At 37.7% G+C, this 13,713-nt stretch overlaps 1 pseudogene; it reads left to right on the forward strand.

Moving 5' to 3' along the window:
• Positions 1-2,760: 2,760 nt before the first annotated feature.
• LOC742998 (RNA-binding motif protein, Y chromosome, family 1 member F/J-like) lies at positions 2,761-9,454 on the forward strand (annotated as a pseudogene).
• The last annotated feature ends 4,259 nt before the right edge of the window (positions 9,455-13,713 follow it).

The raw sequence follows: 13,713 nt of genomic DNA on the forward strand, positions 1-13,713 counted from the left end.
ATGAAGTCCTTGCCCACGCCTATGTCCTGAATGGTAATGCCTAGGTTTTCTTCTAGGGCTTTTATGGTTTTAGGTCTAATGTTTAAATCTTTAATCCATCTTGAATTGATTTTTGTATAAGGTGTAAGGAAGGGATCCAGTTTCAGCTTTCTACATATGGCTAGCCAGTTTGAGATATCATCTCACACCAGTTAGAATGGCAATCATTAAAAAGTCAGGAAACAACAGATGGTGGAGAGGATGTGGAGAAATAACACTTTTACACTGTTGGTGGTACTGTAAACTAGTTCAACCATTGTGGAAGTCAGTGTGGCGATTCCTCAGGGATCTAGAACTAGAAATACCATTTGACCCAGCCATCCCATTACTGGGTATATACCCAAATGACTATAAATCATGCTGCTATAAAGACACATGCACACGTATGTTTATTGCGGCATTATTCACAATAGCAAAGACTTGGAACCAACCCAAATGTCCAACAATGATAGACTAGATTAAGAAAATGTGGCACATATACACCATGGAATACTATGCAGCCATAAAACATGATGAGTTCATGTCCTTTGTAGGGACATGGATGAAATTGGAAACCATCATTCTCAGTAAACTATCGCAAGAACAAAAAACCAAACACCGCATATTCTCACTCATACGTGGGAATTGAACAATGAGATCACATGGACACTGGAAGGGGAATATCACACTCTGGGGACTGTGGTGGGGAGGGGGGAGGGGGGATGGATAGCATTGAGAGATATACCTAATGCTAGATGACGAGTTAGTGGGTGTAGCGCACCAGCATGGCACATGTATACATATGTAACTAACCTGCACAATGTGCACATGTACCCTAAAACTTAAAGTATATAAAAAAAAAGATTCATTTTGCAATATGTGGTTTTTTTGTGTATACATGTGCAAACATCTATGCAAATCTATTGCTTTGTAATTTTTATACAGAGAGTTTGTACATTGGCCTGCCATAAAGCATTTTCAATTTAAGAAATGCAGAACTTTAGTTTCTGAAAAGAGTCTGTGACTCTGGAAAGGTCTGAAAACCACTGCTTCACAGATATGTATGTATCTTTCTTTGCTGGATGATAAGTCACTGAAAGCGGTATTTATGAGCGATTTACACAATAGAAATGGGGTCAATTTTTAAATAAAAAAGAAAAACCATTAAAAAAAAAACTGTTGGATGGGCTGGGCGAGATGGCTCACACCTGTCTTCTCAGCACTTGGGGAGTATGGGGCAGGTGGACCACGAGGTCAGGAACTCCAGACCAGGCTAGCCCACATGATGAAGCCGCGTCTCTCCTAATGACAGAAAAAATTAGGCCGGGCACTGTGGCTCACGCCTTTAATCCTATCACTTTGGGAGGCCGAGGTGGGCGGATCACGAGGTCAGGAGATAGAGACCATCCTGGCTAACAAGGTGAAACCCCGTCTCTACTAAAAATTCAATACAAAAAAATTAGCAGCGCGTGGTGTTTGGTGTTTATACTCCCAGCTAACTTGGGAGGCTGAGGCAGCAGAATGGCGTGAACCTGGGAGGCAGAGCTTGCCGTGAGCCTAGATCGCACCACTGAACTCCAGCCTGGATGACAGAGGGAGACTCTGACTCAAAAAAAAAAAAAAAAAAAAAAAAAAGAAAGAAAAAAAGATACAGAAAATTAGCCTGGCATGGTGGTGTGCATCTATAGTCCCAGCTGCTCAGGAGGCTGAGGCAGGAGAATCGCTGGAAGCTGGGAGGCAGAAGCTGCAGTGAGCCAAGATCACGCCATTGCACTCCAGCCTGGGCGATAGGGAAAGAGTCCATCTCAGTAAATAAACAAACAAACAAACAAACAAACCTATTGGTTAACTTGTATTATCTATTAACCAACCTTCAAATATCTGTCATTTAATTTTGTGTTTTAATAACCAGATGTGCACTTAATTGGATATTTTTTTGAAGTTTAAATTGCAGTGTTTGCTCCATTTTAAGATGCATAGCTTCATGGTTATTTTGTCTGCATTGATCTTCAGGGTGAGGTTCAATAATACTCAGGGTGAGGTTCAATAACATGAGAATGTGCATATTCTAAACTGTAACACCACTTGGCAATTGGCATATATCTACATTTTTTGTAGATATATAAAAACATTTTATATTATTTAATATGCAATTCTTAAAGATTATTAAAATTTAGCATAGTCTAACGTGAGAATTACTGTTTCAGAAGGAAATTTTAAGAATTCTATATAATGTTAACAAATTTTATAGATAATGTATTTTTCTGATGTGTCACTTTTTGAGTTTCTTTCAATGGAATTTAGTTTACCTTTATGATATGCTTTGAAAATTTGTACTCATAACAGAATTATGTAAACAGTCATTGATCATTTTTCTTTTAATATTTTTTTCTTTATGTATATCATACTTATATATTTTACTGATATATATATATATATATATATATATATATCTGTTTCCTGTTCACTCCTTACTTTTCCCACATCTCTCTCTCACAATAAGGTACTATGATTCTTGGGTTTCTTTCTAGAGTCTCTAAAGGGACTTATATTGCTTGAATTGTACTAATTTCAGATAAAAATGTTAATTTTATTAGTTTAGACAAAATGTGAATTTGTTATAAAATGTAGAAAATATTTGTAAACAACTAAAACTTAGCCATTTAAGAAACAGTGATGTTAGTTAACTAAAAAGATTTTGTTTGAAATACAGAGGATGGTGGATACACTCCTGATCTCAAGATGAGTTATTCTAGGGGACTCACTCCAGTTAAAAGAGGTCCATCTTCAAGAAGTGGAGGTCCTCCTCTGAAAAAATCTGCTCCTTCTGCTGTGGCAAGAAGCAGTAGTTGGATGGGAAGCCAAGGTAAATGCTACCTGACAGAAAGACCGTAGTTTTTGTATGACTGAAAATGAGCCGTTTTACCTGAATGCTTAGCTTTAAGTTCATTGAACAAAAGGGAAGTGACACATACGTGAGCATAATTGCTGATTGATAGCTTTTATTATAGTTTCTATCTCACTAGGTACATTTCAGATTTATGTTGAAGAAATACTTGAGCTTCTCATTGCAGATCAAAGAAGAGATTAGAGTGAGGCCAACATTCCTTTTAATCCTGTGTTGGCTAGAAAATTCCCCTTAATTTTTCTAAAAGTTCCTAGCAGTATTCTTTGATGGTAGGCTTCTTGATGTAATTAATTCTTCCATTTCCTAAGTCCCCTGGTGTCCCATTCTAAAAATTGCTTGTTCGGTGACTTTGCCGGGTTGGAGTCTTGCTCTTACTAGGTGAGAGTGCACTATGTGAGATGACGGCTTACCATAGCCTCAAATTTGTGAGATGACGGCTTACTATTGCCTCAAATTCCTGGGCTCAAGCAATTCTGCTGTTTCAGCCTCCCGAGTTTCTGCAACTACAGGCATGCAGCAGCACACCTAGCTACATTTTTTTCCTATGTTTTTGTAGAGAGAGGATCTGACTACATTGTCAAAACTGATGTTAAAGCCTGGGGCTCAAGCGGTCCAGCTGCCTCAGCCTTCCACACTCACTCACAGTGTGAGCCGCTAAGCCTGGCCATCCAGCTTCTGAGACCTCAGTAATGCGTATGTGCAAGGCATACTCACTGCTTGCATGAAGATTCAAAAGAACTACAAGAGCATTTAGCAGACAAGGAGTCATTGGGCTTAAATATGATTTAAAAATAAATGTAAGGCTCGAGAGGTAGACACGTAGGAGTCCAAAATTCTTAAATTAAGTGGATATCACAGAAATGCAGAGTTGTGAAATATAGGTGTATGTAAATCAGTAATTGAGATTGTACCGGGATGTTTAAACATTAACACAAGGTCCTTAGTGTAAGATTTGAAATTATTTGAGGAATTTAGAACTAAGCAACATGAGGTGAGCAGTAGGGTTGAATGCAAGTAATACTTTTGAGAATTGTAAGACTGCAGACTGAGCAGAAGAAAATAAGACAATGAATAAAAGTTCTTAGCAAGGAAGTTTAAGCAGAGCAAATTAAAATTCTTTCTTAATCCTCCATCCACATATGGAGGAAGTTAAAAACTGCCATTTTCAATTTTACATTTCATACGTAGAGTGTCGGTGAAAGGAGGTATTTATTGGCTTCAGGATACCCAAGCCAACACATTTCCATTGGAAAATTAGCCAGTGAAGGTATCATATGTGAAACACTGACCTCTAAGGAATAGCAAGTGAAGAATATATTAAAGGAGAAACTTTCTATTTTGAAATAGCAACAATGTTGTAATGACCCCTTGCATAGCATTGCTTTCTTTGCAGTAAAAGCAAATCCTGACCATCATTAGAAAATCATCACTAATACATTTAAATTTGTCAACATTTAAGATAGAGCCAACCAGTTAGAGATAAAGAACTTTTATGTAAACATTTAGCATATAGTCATTTAAAGGTAGCTGTATTTATGTGTGTGTGAGATGGACTGAATGATATTGGAAAATCTACCTTCTTTGGCTGAGAAAGGACAATGCATGTAAACTTTAAAATCAGTGAAGAGTTTGATGGTTTTACGTGTTTTCCCTGTGTCACTCACAGTCATCAGTAATTTACATGAAAAGGAAAATAAGAACTAAGTAGTTACTAACCATTACAAATGAACTTTTACCTAAGCATTAATGTTTGCCTTCAGCTTCATTAGAAGAACTGGCCTTGTGGAAGCCATGGGATTATCCAAAGCCATGAGAAATATTCACAGTGTCATGTCTGTCTAGTAATTTAGGAAACAAAGAATGGAGTCATAGAAGAAATAATTTTAAAAAGTTGTTTGAGAGAAGAGAAAATAGTGTTTCAGATTTGGTGTTCTTTACGTAATGTTCCATCATTTGAATGTTACAGGTCCCATGTCATAAAGAAGAGAGAATTATGGAGTTCCTCCAAGCAGAGGGACAATATCTTCCTGGAGAAATGATCGCATGTCACCAAGATATGATGGTTATGCAACTAACGATGGGTAAAGGAAAAATTAAAAAACACAGTTGATTTTTTTTTCTGTGGTGATGAAATTCACATAACAAAATTAAATATTATAAGGTGAACAGTTAAGTGGTGTTTAATACGTTCTGTGCCAGGCAACGACTACCTCCATTGACTTCCAGAACATTTTCATTACTCCAAATTAAAACTCCAACTACCAGTTAAGCAGTCCCTCCCAGTTTCTCCTTTTCCTCAGCTGCTAGATAACACCAGTCAGTGTTCTGCCTCTGAACTTACCTGTTGTGGGTATTTAATGTTAATGTGCTCAAACACTACATGACTTTTTGTATTTGTCTCCTCTCCTTTTGCATGATGTCCTGAAGGTTCATTTACATCATAGCACTTCACTCTTTCCACAAGCTATTAACCCATTATTTTATCTGGGTTGTTTCCACCCGAGTATTTCTACGCTCCAATATTTGTTTGAGTATGCCTATTCGGTTCTGGGTGTATATGAGTGGAATTGCATGGTCCTATGATAATGATGTTTGTTTTCTTGAGGAACCACCACATTTCTCCATAGTAGCTGCATCATTTTCCGTTCCAACCTAGCATTGTATCAGCATTCCAATTGATCTACATCCTCTCAAACACTTGTTATTTCCTGCTGTTTGAAGTTTATTGCCATTCCAATGTGTGTTTGAAATATGATATCCCATTTTGGATTTGAAATGCATTTTCTGCACCCATTAACTCATCATGCACTTGTATCCTAGAGCTTAAAGTATAATAAAACAAAAAGAAATGCATTTTCTGCATCACTGAATATGAGTATCTGTCCCATGTGCTTTTTGGGCATTTGCCGATTTTATTTGGGGAAAAACTGTTTAGACCCCTTTTAATTTTGTTTAAGTTGTAAGTTAGTCATGTATTGGATACTAGAAGTTGAAAATTTAAAATTTGTTGCTTAAACTTATGCACACAGAAATCATCCAAGTTGCCAAGAAACGAGGGATTATGCTCCACCATCTAGAGGCTATGCATACCGTGATAATGGTCATTCTAATCGGGATGAACATTCCTCTAGAGGATATAGGTACTGTACCTTTTTCTGGATTTGTCAAATAGATTCCTTAAATTGTTCATTCCAACTAACGTTCTATCAGGGCTCCAATTTATCTACATCCTCTCAAACACTTGTTATTTCCTGCTTTTGAAAATTTATTGCCCTTCCAGTGTGTGTGTGTGTGATATGATATCCCATTCTGGATTTGAAATGCATTTTCTGCACCCATTAACTCATCATGCACATGTACCCTAGAACTTAAAGTATAATAAAAAAAAAAGAAATGCATTTTCTGAATCACTGAATATGTGTATCTGTCCCGTGTGCATCTTGGGCATTTGCCCATTTTATTTGGAGAAATATCTATTTAGATGTTTGGCCTTTTAATTTTGTTTAAGTTGTAAGTTAGTCATATATCGGATACTAGAAGTTGAAAATTTAAAATTTGTTGCTTAAACTTATGCATACAGAAATCATCGAAGTTCCCGAGAAACTAGGGATTATGCTCCACCATCTAGAGGCCATGCATACCGTGATTGTGGTCATTCTCGTCGGCATGAAACTTATTCCAGAGGATATAGGTACTGTACCTTTTTCTGGATTTGTCAAATAGATTTCCCAAATTGTTCGTTCCAACTAACATTGTATCAGGGCTCCAATTTACCGACATCCTCTCAAACACTTGTTATTTCCTGCTTTTGAAAATTTATTGCCATTCATCTGTGTGTGTGAAATATGATATCTCATTTTGGATTTGAAATGCATTTTCTGCACCCATTAACTCATCATGCACATGTACCCTAGAACTTAAAGTATAATAAAAAAAAAAAGAAATGCATTTTCTGAATCACTGAATATGAGTATCTGTCCCATGTGCTTTTTGGGCATTTGCCCATTTTATTTGGAGAAATATCTGTTTAGATGTTTGGCCTTTTAATTTTGTTTAAGTTGTAAGTTAGTCATATATCAGATACTAGAAGTAGAAAATTTAAAATTTGTTGCTTAAACTTATGCATACAGAAATCATCGAAGTTCCCGAGAAACTAGGGATTATCCTCCACCATCTAGAGGCCATGCTTACCATGATTATGGTCATTCTCGTCGGCATGAAAGTTATTCTAGAGGATATAGGTACTGTACCTCTTCTGGATTTGTCAAATAGATTTCTTAAATTGTTCATTCCAACTAACATTGTATCAGGGCTCCAATTTATCTACATCCTCTCAAACACTTTTTATTTCCTGCTTTTGAAAATTTATTGCCATTCATCTGTGTGTGTGAAATATGATATCTCATTTTGGATTTGAAATGCATTTTCTGCACCCATTAACTCATCATGCACATGTATCCTAGAACTTAAAGTATAATAAAACAAAAAGAAATGCATTTTCTGAATCACTGAATATGAGTATCTGTCCCTTGTGCTTTTTGGCCATTTGCCTATTTTATTTGGAGAAATATCTATTTAGATGTTTGGCCTTTTAATTTAAAGTTGTAAGTTAGTCATGTATTCGATACTAGAAGATGAAAAGTTAAAATTTGTTGCTTAAACTTATGCACAGAGAAATCATCCAAGTTCCCGAGAAACTAGGGATTATGCTCCACCATCTAGAGGCTAGGCATACTGAGACTATGGTCATTCTAGGCAGGATGAACATTCCTCTAGAGGATATAGATACTGTAACTTTTTCTGGATTTATCAAATAGATTTCTTATATTGTTCATTCCAAATAACATTGTGTCAGGGCTCCAATTTATCTACATCCTCTCAAACACTTGTTATTTCCTGCTTTTGAAAATTTATTGCCCTTCCAGTGTGTGTGTGTGAAGTGTGGAAGCTCCTTTTTTATTTGAAATGCATTTCCTGCATCATTGATTATCAGTATCTGTTTCATGTGCTTTTTGGGCATTTGGGCATTTTGGGCATTTGGGATCTGTGGGTATTTTATTTAGATGGTTGGCAATTTAACTGTGTTTAAGTTGTAATGTAGTTCTATTTTGGATACTACAAGTTGACAATTTAACATTCCTTGCTTAAACTTGTGCACGCAGAAATAGTCCAAGTTCCCGAGAAACCAGGGATTATACTCCACCACCTAGAGACTATGCATACCGTGATTATGGTCATTCTAGTTGGGATGAACATTCCTCTAGAGGATATAGGTACTGTCATGTTATCTGGATTTATCAAATGGATTTCTTAAATTGTTCATTCGGAAATTGAAAAGACTTTTTTTTTTCAATTTAGTTATCACGATGGCTACGGTGAGGCCCTTGGTAGAGATCATTCTGAACATCTAAGTGGAAGTTCTTATAGAGATGCATTTCAGGGATACGGTAAGGGTCCAGGATGGATTTGTAAATTACAGAATTTTATTTAATAGACCGGATTGTTATTTTAATGAAATTCTAAGGAAAATTGTAAAGGACATATGCAACATGTTTAAATATTGAGTATTCTTTTTTTTTTTTGATCATCCCAGAAACATATTTATTCATTTTCATCATTGTGCACAAATAATAAAATAAACAGTGCTTATCTGGTACTCATTATCAGTATAAAGCCTAGGGAATGGTATGAAGGTGAGAACTTCAGTTAACGTTAAGAAAATGTGACTGAGCATTTACTTTAGAATTAAGTTTGTTAAGCTGCAAAATACTACTCTTACACTTCTCTTAAATAAAACCTTCTGACTATTGAAGACTTGATTAATATCCTGTCAACAAAGGCGGAGGAAAGCAGATATTTCCAAATAGTACTTTAACTAATTCATGCTTTAATGATAGCAGTACAAATGTTTAAATGTAGTCCCACATATTATTTTATCAACCCTGCAGGGACCTCTCATGATGCACCACCTGCACGAGGGCCTCGGATGTCTTATGGTGGAAGCACCTGCCATGCATATAGTAATACACGAGATAGATATGGCAGAAGTTGGGAGAGTTACTCAAGGAGCTGTGGTGATTTTCATTATTGTGATCATGAGCATGTTTGCAGAAAAGACCAAAGGAATCCGCCTTCTCTGGGTAGGGTGCTCCCTGATCCTCGTGAAGCATATGGTAGCTCACTTTATGTGGCATCTATAGTAGATGGTGGGGAGAGTCGATCTGAAAAAGGAGACTCGAGCAGATATTAAAGCAAGCATTCAAAATAATAGTTATTGCATACCAATCCTTGTTTGCAAATCAAAAATTGAAATGTTATTTCTGCATCGTTACCTGCATATTACTGACAGAAACATGTTGGTTTTGTGGAGAGAGGTAGATACTGACTTCCTCCATGAATTTTTTGAGGTATTCAAAGGAAAAGGAATTGTTTTCAATGTAATTTCATACTTGTTGATGCTATTTGAAAAGTGTTTAGATGTAATACCTACCTTAAAATTTTCACAATAAAATTTTACATGTACTGCAAGATGCCTGGTGTTATTGGTTAGCCGCACATGCTTAAAGCAAATTCAATAGGAGAGTAAATTGTGTAGTTTGTTGTACGTTTTCCTTTGTTTCTTTGAACACAGATGCAAAATTAGGGATGTGTTATGTCGCCCTTGCAAGCTGCTCAAGTTTTCTAATTAGGCTGTTTCTCTTTAAAAACTAACAAGGTTAAAATGTTGGAGAAGTCTTCAGAAAGACTACAAAACTGTCTGCCTCACCATAAAATGTTTATTTTTTAGAGGAATAGTACAGGTCAAAGGAAATAATTAGATGTATTGATACTAAAGTTTAAGACATCCAGAACATTCTATGGGAAGCATTCTGTGACTGAAGAGGATAACGGTAATGAAAACTTTTTTTTTCACCTAAATCAGAAGTGAACCAGCTAAGTTTCTCAGGTGCATACCATAATGAATTTAAATGTTTGTAGTTTAAATAGTGGAAAGTAAGTGTTTTGTCTTGTGAGGTACCCACGTTAATTTTTTCTTGAATATTTTGCCAATGGATGTTGTAAATAATGGTGTAGTAATATGTTCTTACAGATAGGAATAATCTAGAGTGGTTGGGATAGTATCACATTTTTTTGAGATGAAGTGTAGCTTTGTTGCCGAAGCTGGGGTGCAGTGGCTCTGTCTTGGCTTATGGCAACCGCTGCCTTCTGGGTCCAAGCTATTCTCCTGCCTCAGCATCCTGAGTAACTGGTATTAGATATGTGTGCAGCACAGCTGGGCCAATTTTTGTATTTTTAGTGCAGACAGCGTTTCACCTTGTTTGCCAGGCTGTTCTTAAAATCCTGATCCACCCTCCTCAGACTCCCGAAGTGCTAAGATCATAGGCATGTGCCTCCACTGTCAGCCTATCGTATTTAATTGATAATACGAATGGAAACACTTTAAACCTCATACTTAGAGGAAAGTGAAGTGTATAAAACATAAACAACAGCATAAAGTTTCCGACGGGATTGCTTAAAGTTTTAAGACATCATTGAATGATAAAAATATTTAGACCGAAATAACTAAATGAATTAATTTTCCTGATCATACAAACTAAAGAAATGAAATACATCAAGTTCCAGAAGTTTTGCAGTCCATAATTCTTACAATTGACAGACTAATCTGCAAGGAGGAAGTATGTTCTTGAAAAATTTTGACACAATCATCAATTTTTATAGGGTAAGTTTACAAATAATTTTAAAGGGAGAAGTTACCAACTTTGATTTTCAAGCGAGTTATTCGTGTTATGAAGTGTTTTCATTCACCTGTAGCATTGTGAGGATGAAGTGAAAAGATAAATCCCCCGAGTCTTGTGTATCTTACTGTCCATGTGTGATGGCTCAGGTCTCTAATTCTAACACTTGAGGAGGCCGAGGCTTGCAGAGCACTTTAGGACAGGAGTTGAAGACCAGGCTGGCCAACACCATGAAACCCCATCTCTACCAAAAATACAAAAATTAGCCGGGCATGGTGGTGCCTGCCTGTAGTACGTTGCAGTTAATTGGGAGGCTCAGGCAGGACAATGGTTTGAACTTGGGAGCCTGATGCTGCGGTGAGCCGATATTGCACCATGCACTCTAGCCTGGGTGACAGAGTGCGACTCCAACACAAAAATAATTATATCAATCAACAAATATATCAATAATAAATAGGGTATCCTTCAGTTCAAGCAGTTATCGATTCTTTTTTCTTTTTTAGAGACAAGGTCTCACACTGTTGTCCAGCCTAGACTGCAGTGGCACCATCATAGCTCACTGCAGCCTTGAACACGGGGTTCAAATGTGCAAGCCTTCCATTTCAGCCTCCCAAGTAGCTGGAATTACAGACACACACCAACCACCATGCCCAGCTTTTGTGTTTGTGTGTGTGTGGTAGGGACAATGCTTTGGATATATTGTTCAAGCTGGTCTCAAATTCCCAGACCGAAATGATCCTCCTTCCCTGGCTTCCCAAAGTGTTGTGATTATAGCAGTGAGCCACTGAGTCTGGCATATCTTTTCTTACTCTGAGCGACATTGCACCTCACTGAGTCTGGCATATCTTCTCTTGGTATCAGCGACATTTCACCTTTGCTCTTTTAATTATTTTGAGATGTAAAATAAGTCATTATTAAGTGTAGTCATCCTGTGCCACTGAACACTAGATATGATTCCTTCTAAGCAAGTATAATTTAACCCACCCCCATCCCCTCTTTGATCCCTCCCTTACCAGTTCACATTACTTGTATCAAAATATCACATGTATGCCAAAAGTATTTACAACTGTTAGGTACAAATTTTCATTGCCTTCCTCCTTCCCTCCCTTCCTTTCTTCCTTCCTGTCTTTCTTTCTTTTTGTTTCTGTATCTTTCTCTCTCACTGATTTATTTTTTTTTTTTTTCAGACAGAATCCTGCCCTGTCACCTAGGCTGGAGTGCAGTGGCGTGATCTCAGCTCACTGCTCCCTCCTTATCACGGGTTCAAGCAATTGTCCAGTCACACCCTCCTAAGCAGCTGCGACTGCAATCGTATGACACCAATCCTGGCAAATTCTTTGTATTTTCAGTAGAGACCAGGTTTCACAATATTTGCTCAGGCTGGTCTTGAATTCCTTTCCTTTAGTGATCCACCCACATCAGCCTCTCAAAATGCTGGGATCCAGGCATGAGCCACAGTGCCCACCCAGCTGTATGCATTTCTCTCGCCCATGATCTCTCCTATTTTATTATTTTATTCTCTTTTTATTTCTGAGACAGCTTCTCGCTCTGCTGCCCAGGCTGGAGCACAGTGGTGTGATCTCACTTTACTGCAAACTCCATCACCAGGGTTCAATGGAGTCTCCTGCATCAGCCTTCCAAGTAGCTGGGATAACATCCATGGGCCACCAAGCTTGGCTAGCTTTGGTATGATACTAGACGTGGCATCTTGTCATGTCTAATTGCGTATCTGTTTTAAAGCTGGATTGATCAGCAATATTGACTTCCTGGAATGTTTTATGTTTACAAAACAATTATAGTACTACTATTTAGCCTCCTCAGATAAAATATGGTAACACACAAAACATACACACACAGACAAAGACACAGTCAGTGATCAAAAAAATCAGGGTAGGCCACGACCTAAATGAAAGGTGAGCTGCTGCAGTTGCCTAGAATTAAACCAGACCAGAGTTGACCCATACCAGTCTGAGAGATGTGAACAGAGGCTTTCAAACAACTCTATCAGATACATGTTAGATTATTCTCCAGCCATAGCGAAGGGACATTAAAGATCTGTTGTGCTTAGAAGAGTCTGGATGATTTGACTTTTCCAGGGTATTAGCATTCATGATGTTGGCCTTTACAGCTCTCTGCAATGAAGTCAGTAGACAACTCAGTTTTTCTAGGAGTCTAAAGTGCTTTTCAGAATTATCTAAAACTTAGTGGCTTAAAACCGTAATTATAATTTCCTAACGGTCAGTCTCTGCAATCGCCCTCAGTCTCTCAGCCAAATGAATGTGGTTCAGGGGCACTCAGGAGGATGCAATCTAGTGATGGCCAAAGATGGGGACATTGGCGGGTGTCTTCTCATCTCCCTGGTGCCGTGGCTAGCGTGACTCAAATAGCAGGGGCTGGACTGCTGAGATGCTCAGACACCTTGTTCTGTTTCTTTGAGTCTCTCCATTGGATGTCCCTTCGGCATAGTGTTATCAGGGTGTTAGACTACGTGATGTACTGGTCGGGGGCTCCTAAGGGGTTTGTCCCCATGAGAGCAGGAGACTTAGGCAGAGCCGTGTCACCGTCTCTAAACTAGGCCAGAGGTGGTCCAGTATCCAGAAACTGCTTGCAGTGTTTGCTATACATTAGAAGCAAGTACTGTGTTCAGCTCCATCAGGAATATTTTCAAATGGGTTTGAGAAGAATTTCAAAGTGTGTTTTAGACTGCTACAGTGACCATGCCTAATAATTACTTATTTTTACAAGTGATGGATAGGTTTTTTCCCAAAATAATAGCAGATACAGACTTTTAAACTTGAAATCTATGTAGCATAGCTCTGAACATTTGGCTATAAGTTGAAATAACTCTTGAGCAAAAATTGATTTTGAAATGAGAGTTGTAAATAAAATACATGAGATAAAGTCATAAATATATGGATGAAATGCTTATAAAGAAATCAGCCTTAAAATGTCAATAGGTCTAATGTGCCACTATTTTACTATTTCTATGGATATTACTTGGATAAGAGGACAAGGACTCAGGGGTGTGCTGCTCTATCTCTTTACCTTGAA

The sequence above is a fragment of the Pan troglodytes genome, chromosome Y (assembly GCF_028858775.2).
Source record: "Pan troglodytes isolate AG18354 chromosome Y, NHGRI_mPanTro3-v2.0_pri, whole genome shotgun sequence".
Classification (NCBI taxonomy): Eukaryota; Metazoa; Chordata; class Mammalia; order Primates; family Hominidae; genus Pan; species Pan troglodytes.